Genomic DNA, 10,914 nt, shown 5'->3' on the forward strand with positions numbered 1-10,914 from the left:
TGACAGTACAGAATGTCACCTTTTATTTGAGGGTATTCATACATATCTGTTTTACCGTTTAGATATGAAAGCACTTTATGTATCTAGTTCTCCCATTTGAAGAAGTCCAAGTTATTTGGACAAATTAATTTACTCAAAAGTTTAGTATTTGCTCCAATATGGAGACTGGAGAAACTCAAGCATTTAGAGGGTTTATGTCAATGTTCATTTCAGACATGTTTGACTTATCAGGCTAGTTAAGACAAACATTCTTATCACCACTTGCACAAAGTTATGTGCTGACTCTGTGTGTGTGTGTGTGTGTGTGTGTGTGTGTGTGTGTGTGTGTGTGAGAGAGTTTGTGTGTCCCTCAATGACTGTCTGTTCTTCTGCTTACCGCTACAGTGTGGAACATGGTGGAGAGAGCAGAATGAAACCTGAACTTAGAAAATGTGAGTGTTAACTGCTGCGAAGAATATGACTAAGAATAAGTCTTAATTCAAGTTAAGTCAAAGACCACCATCATTACTGACTTGGTCATATTAAATATCAGCTGTAGTTCTACAGAAGCAGAAATCAGGGACACCAACGTTTACAATGAGTTGCTTTGACAATGTGTGTGGTGTGTTCGTGTTACATAACAAATGTGTGTATGTTCATGATGCTTAAGGTGTGTGTGTGCGTGTGTGTGTGTGTGTGTGTGTGTGCGTGCGTGTGTAAGTAATGGGAATAAGTGTGTTTTATATTACCATACAGTATAACATATGATCATTCAACAAGTCTCAAGTTACCTTAACTTCTCCTTTTGATACCTAGAAAGATCTACATTAAATGAATTAGTGAAAAGTGAGTTAACATTCTGATGTGAATGATGATGATTTCTAATATTGTGTCTGGTTTCAACCATCAGATGTCTGTGATCTCACACTGGACCCAAACACAGTAAACAAACACCTCTCTCTGTCTGAGGAGAACAGAAAGGTGACATGGAGGAGAGAGAAGCAGCCGTATCCTGATCACCCAGAGAGATTTGAGGACTGTAAACAGGTGCTGTGTAGAGAGGGTCTGACTGGGCGCTGTTACTGGGAGGCAGAGTGGAGTGGGGGAGAGGCTGTTATAGGAGTGACATATAAAGGAATCAACAGGAGAGGAGGGGGTAATAAATGTAAGATTGGTGGGAATAAGGAGTCCTGGAGTCTGGACTGCTCTGACAACAGTTACACTGCCTGGCACAATAATAATCCCACTACCAGCTCCCACTGAGTAAGAGTGTATCTGGATTGGCCAGCCGGCACTCTGTCCTACTATAGAGCCTCCTCTGACACACTGACCCACCTGCACACATTCACCTCCACGTTCACTGAGCCCCTCTATCCAGGGTTTAGGCTTTTTACAAAGTCCTCAGTGTCCCTGTGTCAAACACAACATGATGTTTCTCTCTAATGTTTTATGTTTGATCACAATATGACATTTAAATACATGGACACACACACACACACACACACACTGGAAACACACTCACACATACACTGGACACACACTCACACACACACACTCTTGACTCACACACACACACACACTTCAATGGAACATGTTAATTGTATGTGTCCACATAACTGAGTATGTGACTAACCTTGTGAAACTGTCCTGTTATAATGTCCTGTTTTGGGGAGTATAATCCTGTGTTGCAAACCAGCTGTTTCCTGGGTCCTTGTATAGATAAACAGGGAAGTGAGAGTCCTGCCCAAGAACAGATCAAGATATAAAGATATGTGCTGTGATACGCTCACACACTGGACAAACGCTGGACACACACACCAAATGGATAAACACACACAAACACTGGAGACATGCACACACTGACACACACACACACACACACACACAGGACACACAGGACACACACACACACTCGCAGTGGACACACACACACTCAGTCACACACACACACTCACACACAATCACGCAGTACACACACACACACACTGGACACACACACACTGGACACCCACACACACACACTGGACACACACATTGGAATCAATCGCGCACACACACGTACACCCACACACTAAACACTCACACACTCAATCACACACACACACACACACACACACACACACGCACACACACACGACACACACACACTGGACACACACACACACACACACCGATACAAACACTGGACAGACACACACACACACACACGGACAAACAGACACACACACTGGACAAACACGCACACATACACACACTGGACACACACTCACAAACACACACACTGGACAAACACTGGACACTCACTCACTCACACACACACACACACACACTGGAAACACATTCACACACACACTGGACACACACACACTGGACACACACACTCACACTCTTGACTCACACACACACCAGTTTATTCCTGTAAATCCACAGAACTAAAATATAAATGGCCCAAACACACACACTTCAATGGAACATGTTAATTGTATTTTTCCACATAACTGAGTATGTCACTAACCTTGTGAAACGGTCCTGTTATAATGTCCTGTTTTGGGGAGTATAATCCTGTGTTGCAAACCAGCTGTCTCCTGTGTCCTTGTATAGATAAATAGGGAAGTGAGAGTCCTGCCCAAGAACAGATAAAGATATAAAGATATGTGCTGATCACCCAATGCTTCTGAATTCAGACTGTCTACACTGTGCTGTTGAACTATGTTATTCTCTCTGAATTCATAAATATACACAACACACACAAAAAACACACACAACACACACAGTGAGCATTTCTCTTTGCCAAATAATCCATCCACCTGACAGGTGTGGCATATCAAAAGCTGATTACAGCATGATCATTACAAAGGTCTCTATAAAATGTGTAGTTTTGTCATATAAAAAACCTCAGACCACTAATTGTATGGCGTCATGTGGGTGAGCGGTTTGCTGATGTCAACATTGTGAACAGAGAGCCCCATGGTGGAGGTGAGGTTATGGTTCAACATTGTGAACAGCCCCATGGTGGAGGTGGGGTTATGGTTCAACGTTGTGAACAGAGAGCCCCATGGTGGAGGTGAGGTAATGGTTCAACATTGTGAACAGCCCCATGGTGGAGGTGAGGTTATGGTTCAACATTGTGAACAGCACCATGGTGGAGGTGAGGTTATGGTTCAACATTGTGAACAGCCCCATGGTGGAGGTGAGGTTATGGTTCAACATTGTGAACAGCCCCATTGTGGAGGTGAGGTTATGGTTCAACATTGTGAACAGCCCCATGGTGGAGGTGAGGTTATGGTTCAACATTGTGAACAGCCCCATGGTGGTGGTGAGGTTATGGTTCAACATTGTGAACAGCCCCATGGTGGAGGTGAGGTTATGGTTCAACATTGTGAACAGCCCCATGGTGGAGGTGAGGTTATGGTTCAACATTGTGAACAGCCCCATGGTGGAGGTGGGGTTATGGTTCAACGTTGTGAACAGAGAGCCCCATGGTGGAGGTGGGGTTATGGTTCAACATTGTGAACAGCCCCATGGTGGTGGTGAGGTTACGGTATGGACATTGTGAACAGCCCCATGGTGGAGGTGAGGTTATGGTTCAACATTGTGAACAGCCCCATGGTGGTGGTGAGGTTATGGTATGGACATTGTGAACAGCCCCATGGTGGAGGTGAGGTTATGGTTCAACATTGTGAACAGCCCCATGGTGGTGGTGAGGTTATGTTATGGTTGGGCATAAGCCACAGACCATGAACACAATTGCATTTTATTGATGTCTATTTGAATGCACAGAGATACTGTGATGAGATCCCATTGTCATGCCGTTCATCCTCACCCATCACCTCATGTTTCAGCATGATAATGCACGACCCGATGTCCACAATTCCTGGAAGCTGAAAAAAACAGTTCTTCCATGGCCTGAGTACTCACCAGACATGTCACCCATTGAGCATGTTCGGGATGCTCTGGATAGACGTGTACGACAGCATGTTCCAGTTCCCGCCAATATCCAGCAACTTTGCACAGCCATTGAAGAGGAGTCGGACAACATTCCACAGGCCACAATCAACAGCCTGATCAACTCTATGTGAAGCAGATGTGTCAGGCTGCATGAGGGAAATGGTGGTCAGACCAGATACTGACTAGTTTTCTGATCCACACTCCTACTGTTTTATTAAGGTATCTGACTAACAGATGCATATCTGTATTCCCAGTCATGTGAAATCCATAGATTAGGGCCTACTGAATGTATTTCAAATGACTGATGTCCTTATATGAACTGTAACTCAGTAAAATCTTTGAAATTGTTGCATGTTGTGTTTATTGTTTTGTTCAGTAAACTAAAATGATCCGTTGTACATGTTTTATGTTTGATATGATGTTAGTAACACTCTGAAGTCATTCCATCCTTTCACTAAATGGTAGTAACACTAAGTAAGTCCATCATTTCACTAAATGGTAGTAACACTAAGTCATTCCATCCTTTCACTAAATGGTGGTAACACTAAGTCATTCCATCCTTTCACTAAATGGTAGTAACACTAAGTCATTCCATCCTTTCACTAAATGGTAGTAACACTAAGTCTTTCCATCCTTTCACTAAATGGTAGCAACACTAAGTCATTCCATCCTTTCACTAAATGGTAGTAACACAAAGTCATTCCATCCTTTCACTAAATGGTAATAACACTAAGTCATTCCATCCTTTCACTAAATGGTAGTAACACTAAGTCATTCCATCCTTTCACTAAATGGTAGTAACACTAAGTCATTCCATCCTTTCACTAAATGGTAGTAACACTAAGTCATTCCATCCTTTCACTAAATGGTAGTAACACTAAGTCATTCCATCCTTTCATCCTTCACTAAATGGTAGTAACACTAAGTCATTCCATCCTTTCACTAAATGGTAGTAACACTAAGTCATTCCATCCTTTCACTAAAAGGCAGTAACACTAAGTCATTCCATCCTTTCACTAAAGCTCTAAAGTTACTTTTTTGACAGATGCCTCATTTAAATGTTTTGGATTTTAATGTAAACTTCCGACTTCAACTGTATCTTAACAATATTGTGTCTCTAGCTGTAAGACCATTCCTGCTGGTATTTTTCTGTTATACAGTACCAGTCAAAAGTTTGGACACACCTACTTATTTAAGTTTTTTTATTTATTTTTACTATTTTCTACATTGTAGAATAACACTGAAGACATCAAAACTATGAAATAACACATATGGAATCATGTAGTAACTAAACTGAACTTACTAAAGTAAACTAAACTAACTTTGTAAGAACACTATAAGAAGAAGAAAACATGTATGCAGTCATATTCACTGTTATCTTTCTACCTTCCTCCATGTCTCATATTCACTGTTATCTATCTACCTTCCCCGTGTCTCATATTCACTGTTATCTATCTACCTTCCCCCGTGTCTCATATTCACTGTTATCTATCTACCTTCCCCCATGTCTCATATTCACTGTTATCTATCTACCTTCCCCCATGTCTCATATTCACTGTTATCTATCTACCTTCCCCCATGTCTCATATTCACTGTTATCTATCTACCTTCCCCCATGTCTCATATTCACTGTTATCTATCTACCTTCCCCCATGTCTCATATTCACTGTTATCTTTCTACCTTCCCCCATGTCTCATATTCACTGTTATCTTTCTACCTTCCCCCATGTCTCATATTCACTGTTATCTTTCTACCTTCCCCCATGTCTCATATTCACTGTTATCTATCTACCTTCCCCCATGTCTCATATTCACTGTTATCTTTCTACCTTCCCCCATGTCTCATATTCACTGTTATCTTTCTACCTTCCTCCATGTCTCATATTCACTGTTATCTTTCTACCTTCCCCCATGTCTCATATTCACTGTTATCTTTCTACCTTCCCCCATGTCTCACATTCACTGTTATCTTTCTACCTTCCCCCATGTCTCATATTCACTGTTATCTTTCTACCTTCCCCCATGTCTCATATTCACTGTTATCTTTCTACCTTCCTCCATGTCTCATATTCACTGTTATCTTTCTACCTTCCCCCATGTCTCATATTCACTGTTATCTTTCTACCTTCCTCCATGTCTCATATTCACTGTTATCTTTCTACCTTCCCCCATGTCTCATATTCACTGTTATCTTTCTACCTTCCCCCATGTCTCATATTCACTGTTATCTTTCTACCTTCCCCATGTCTCATATTCACTGTTATCTTTCTACCTTCCCCCATGGCTCATATTCACTGTTACCTTTCTACCTTCCCAATACCCTCCATGTCTCATATTCACTGTTATCTTTCTACCTTCCTCCATGTCTCATATTCACTGTTATCTTTCTACCTTCCTCCATGTCTCATATTCACTGTTATCTTTCTACCTTCCTCCATGTCTCATATTCACTGTTATCTTTCTACCTTCCCCCATGTCTCATATTCACTGTTATCTTTCTACCTTCCTCCATGTCTCATATTCACTGTTATCTTTCTACCTTCCTCCATGTCTCATATTCACTGTTATCTTTCTACCTTCCCCCATGTCTCATATTCACTGTTATCTTTCTACCTTCCCCCATGTCTCATATTCACTGTTATCTTTCTACCTTCCCCATGTCTCATATTCACTGTTATCTTTCTACCTTCCCCCATGTCTCATATTCACTGTTATCTTTCTACCTTCCCCCATGTCTCATATTCACTGTTATCTTTCTACCTTCCTCCATGTCTCATATTCACTGTTATCTTTCTACCTTCCCCCATGTCTCATATTCACTGTTATCTTTCTACCTTCCTCCCATGTCTCATATTCACTGTTATCTTTCTACCTTCCCCCATGTCTCATATTCACTGTTATCTTTCTACCTTCCTCCATGTCTCATATTCACTGTTATCTTTCTACCTTCCTCCATGTCTCATATTCACTGTTATCTTTCTACCTTCCTCCATGTCTCATATTCACTGTTATATTTCTACCTTCCTCCATGTCTCATATTCACTGTTATCTTTCTACCTTCCTCCATGTCTCATATTCACTGTTATATTTCTACCTTCCCCCATGTCTCATATTCACTGTTATCTTTCTACCTTCCTCCATGTCTCATATTCACTGTTATCTTTCTACCTTCCCCCATGTCTCATATTCACAGTTATCTTTCTACCTTCCCCCATGTCTCATATTCACTGTTATCTTTCTACCTTCCTCCATGTCTCATATTCACTGTTATCTTTCTACCTTCCCCCATGTCTCATATTCACTGTTATCTTTCTACCTTCCCCCATGTCTCATATTCACTGTTATCTTTCTACCTTCCCCCATGGCTCATATTCACTGTTACCTTTCTACCTTCCCAATACCTTCCTCCATGTCTCATATTCACTGTTATCTTTCTACCTTCCTCCATGTCTCATATTCACTGTTATCTTTCTACCTTCCTCCATGTCTCATATTCACTGTTATCTTTCTACCTTCCTCCATGTCTCATATTCACTGTTATCTTTCTACCTTCCCCCATGTCTCATATTCACAGTTATCTTTCTACCTTCCCCCATGTCTCATATTCACTGTTATCTTTCTACCTTCCCCCATGTCTCATATTCACTGTTATCTTTCTACCTTCCCCCATATCTCATATTCACTGTTATCTTTCTACCTTCCTCCATGTCTCATATTCACTGTTATCTTTCTACCTTCCCCCATGTCTCATATTCACTGTTATCTTTCTACCTTCCTCCATGTCTCATATTCACTGTTATCTTTCTACCTTCCCCCATGTCTCATATTCACTGTTATCTTTCTACCTTCCTCCATGTCTCATATTCACTGTTATCTTTCTACCTTCCTCCATGTCTCATATTCACTGTTATTTCCCTTCAGTTATCTTTCTACCTTCCCCCATGTCTCATATTCACTGTTATCTTTCTACCTTCCCTCCATGTCTCATATTCACTGTTATCTTTCTGACCTTCCCCATGTCTCATATTCACTGTTATCTTTCTACCTTCCCCCATGGCTCATATTCACTGTTACCTTTCTACCTTCCCAATCCTTCCATGTCTCATATTCACTGTTATCTTTCTACCTTCCTCCATGTCTCATATTCACTGTTATCTTTCTACCTTCCTCCATGTCTCATATTCACTGTTATCTTTCTACCTTCCTCCATGTCTCATATTCACTGTTATCTTTCTACCTTCCCCCATGTCTCATATTCACTGTTATCTTTCTACCTTCCTCCATGTCTCATATTCACTGTTATCTTTCTACCTTCCCCCATGTCTCATATTCACTGTTATCTTTCTACCTTCCTCCATGTCTCATATTCACTGTTATCTTTCTACCTTCCCCCATGTCTCATATTCACTGTTATCTTTCTACCTTCCCCCATGTCTCATATTCACTGTTATCTTTCTACCTTCCCCCATGGCTCATATTCACTGTTATCTTTCTACCTTCCCCTTCCCCATGTCTCATATTCACTGTTATCTTTCTACCTTCCCCCATGTCTCATATTCACTGTTATCTTTCTACCTTCCCCCATGTCTCATATTCACTGTTACCTTTCTGCCTTCCCAATACCTTCCTCCATGTCTCATATTCACTGTTATCTTTCTACCTTCCTCCATGTCTCATATTCACTGTTATCTTTCTACCTTCCTCCATGTCTCATATTCACTGTTATCTTTCTACCTTCCCTCCATGTCTCATATTCACTGTTATCTTTCTACCTTCCCCCCATGTCTCATATTCACTGTTATCTTTCTACCTTCCTCCATGTCTCATATTCACTGTTATCTTTCTACCTTCCTCCATGTCTCATATTCACTGTTATCTTTCTACCTTCCCCATATCTCATATTCACTGTTATCTTTCTACCTTCCTCCATGTCTCATATTCACTGTTATCTTTCTACCTTCCCCCCATGTCTCATATTCACTGTTATCTTTCTACCTTCCTCCATGTCTCATATTCACTGTTATCTTTCCACCTTCCTCCATGTCTCATATTCACTGTTATCTTTCTACCTTCCCCATGTCTCATATTCACTGTTATCTTTCTACCTTCCTCCATGTCTCATATTCACTGTTATCTTTCTACCTTCCTCCATGTCTCATATTCACTGTTATCTTTCTACCTTCCCCCATGTCTCATATTCACTGTTATCTTTCTACCTTCCCCCATGTCTCATATTCACTGTTATCTTTCTACCTTCCCCCATGTCTCATATTCACTGTTACCTTTCTACCTTCCCTTCCTCCATGTCTCATATTCACTGTTATCTTTCTACCTTCCTCCATGTCTCATATTCACTGTTATATTTCTACCTTCCTCCATGTCTCATATTCACTGTTATATTTCTACCTTCCTCCATGTCTCATATTCACTGTTATCTTTCTACCTTCCCCCATGTCTCATATTCACTGTTATCTTTCTACCTTCCTCCATGTCTCATATTCACTGTTATCTTTCTACCTTCCCCCATGTCTCATATTCACTGTTATCTTTCTACCTTCCTCCATGTCTCATATTCACTGTTATCTTTCTACCTTCCCCCATGTCTCATATTCACTGTTATCTTTCTACCTTCCCCCATGTCTCATATTCACTGTTATCTTTCTACCTTCCCCCATGGCTCATATTCACTGTTACCTTTCTACCTTCCCAATACCTTCCTCCATGTCTCATATTCACTGTTATCTTTCTACCTTCCTCCATGTCTCATATTCACTGTTATCTTTCTACCTTCCTCCATGTCTCATATTCACTGTTATCTTTCTACCTTCCTCCATGTCTCATATTCACTGTTATCTTTCTACCTTCCCCCATGTCTCATATTCACTGTTATCTTTCTACCTTCCTCCATGTCTCATATTCACTGTTATCTTTCTACCTTCCTCCATGTCTCATATTCACTGTTATCTTTCTACCTTCCCCCATATCTCATATTCACTGTTATCTTTCTACCTTCCCCCATGTCTCAAATTCACCGTTATCTTTCTACCTTCCCCCATGGCTCATATTCACTGTTACCTTTCTACCTTCCCAATACCTTCCTCCATGTCTCATATTCACTGTTATCTTTCTACCTTCCTCCATGTCTCATATTCACTGTTATCTTTCTACCTTCCTCCATGTCTCATATTCACTGTTATCTTTCTACCTTCCTCCCATGTCTCATATTCACTGTTATCTTTCTACCTTCCCCCATGTCTCATATTCACTGTTATCTTTCTACCTTCCCCCATGTCTCATATTCACTGTTATCTTTCTACCTTCCTCCATGTCTCATATTCACTGTTATCTTTCTACCTTCCTCCATGTCTCATATTCACTGTTATCTTTCTACCTTCCCCCATGTCTCATATTCACTGTTATCTTTCTACCTTCCCCCATGTCTCATATTCACTGTTATCTTTCTACCTTCCCCCATGTCTCATATTCACTGTTATCTTTCTACCTTCCCCCATGTCTCATATTCAATGTTATCTTTCTGCCTTCCCAATAACCTTCCCCCATGTCTCATATTCACTGTTATCTTTCTACCTTCCTCCATGTCTCATATTCACTGTTATCTTTCTACCTTCCCCCATGTCTCATATTCACTGTTATCTTTCTGCCTTCCCAATACCTTCCCCCATGTCTCATATTCACTGTTATCTTTCTACCTTCCTCCATGTCTCATATTCACTGTTATCTTTCTACCTTCCTCCATGTCTCATATTCACTGTTATCTTTCTGCCTTCCCAATACCTTCCTCCATGTCTCATATTCACTGTTATCTTTCTACCTTCCTCCATGTCTCATATTCACTGTTATCTTTCTACCTCCCAATACCTTCCCCCATGTCTCATATTCACTGTTATCTTTCTATCTTCCCCCATGTCTCATATTCACTGTTATCTTTCTACCTTCCTCCATGTCTCATATTCACTGTTATCTTTC

General features: G+C 40.8%; 1 pseudogene; it reads left to right on the plus strand.

Moving 5' to 3' along the window:
• The first annotated feature begins 903 nt into the window (after window positions 1–903).
• On the plus strand, window positions 904–1,837 carry LOC123743357 (stonustoxin subunit beta-like; annotated as a pseudogene).
• Window positions 1,838–10,914: the final 9,077 nt, after the last annotated feature.

This window comes from Salmo salar, chromosome ssa06 (genome assembly GCF_905237065.1).
Source record: "Salmo salar chromosome ssa06, Ssal_v3.1, whole genome shotgun sequence".
Lineage (NCBI taxonomy): Eukaryota > Metazoa > Chordata > Actinopteri > Salmoniformes > Salmonidae > Salmo > Salmo salar.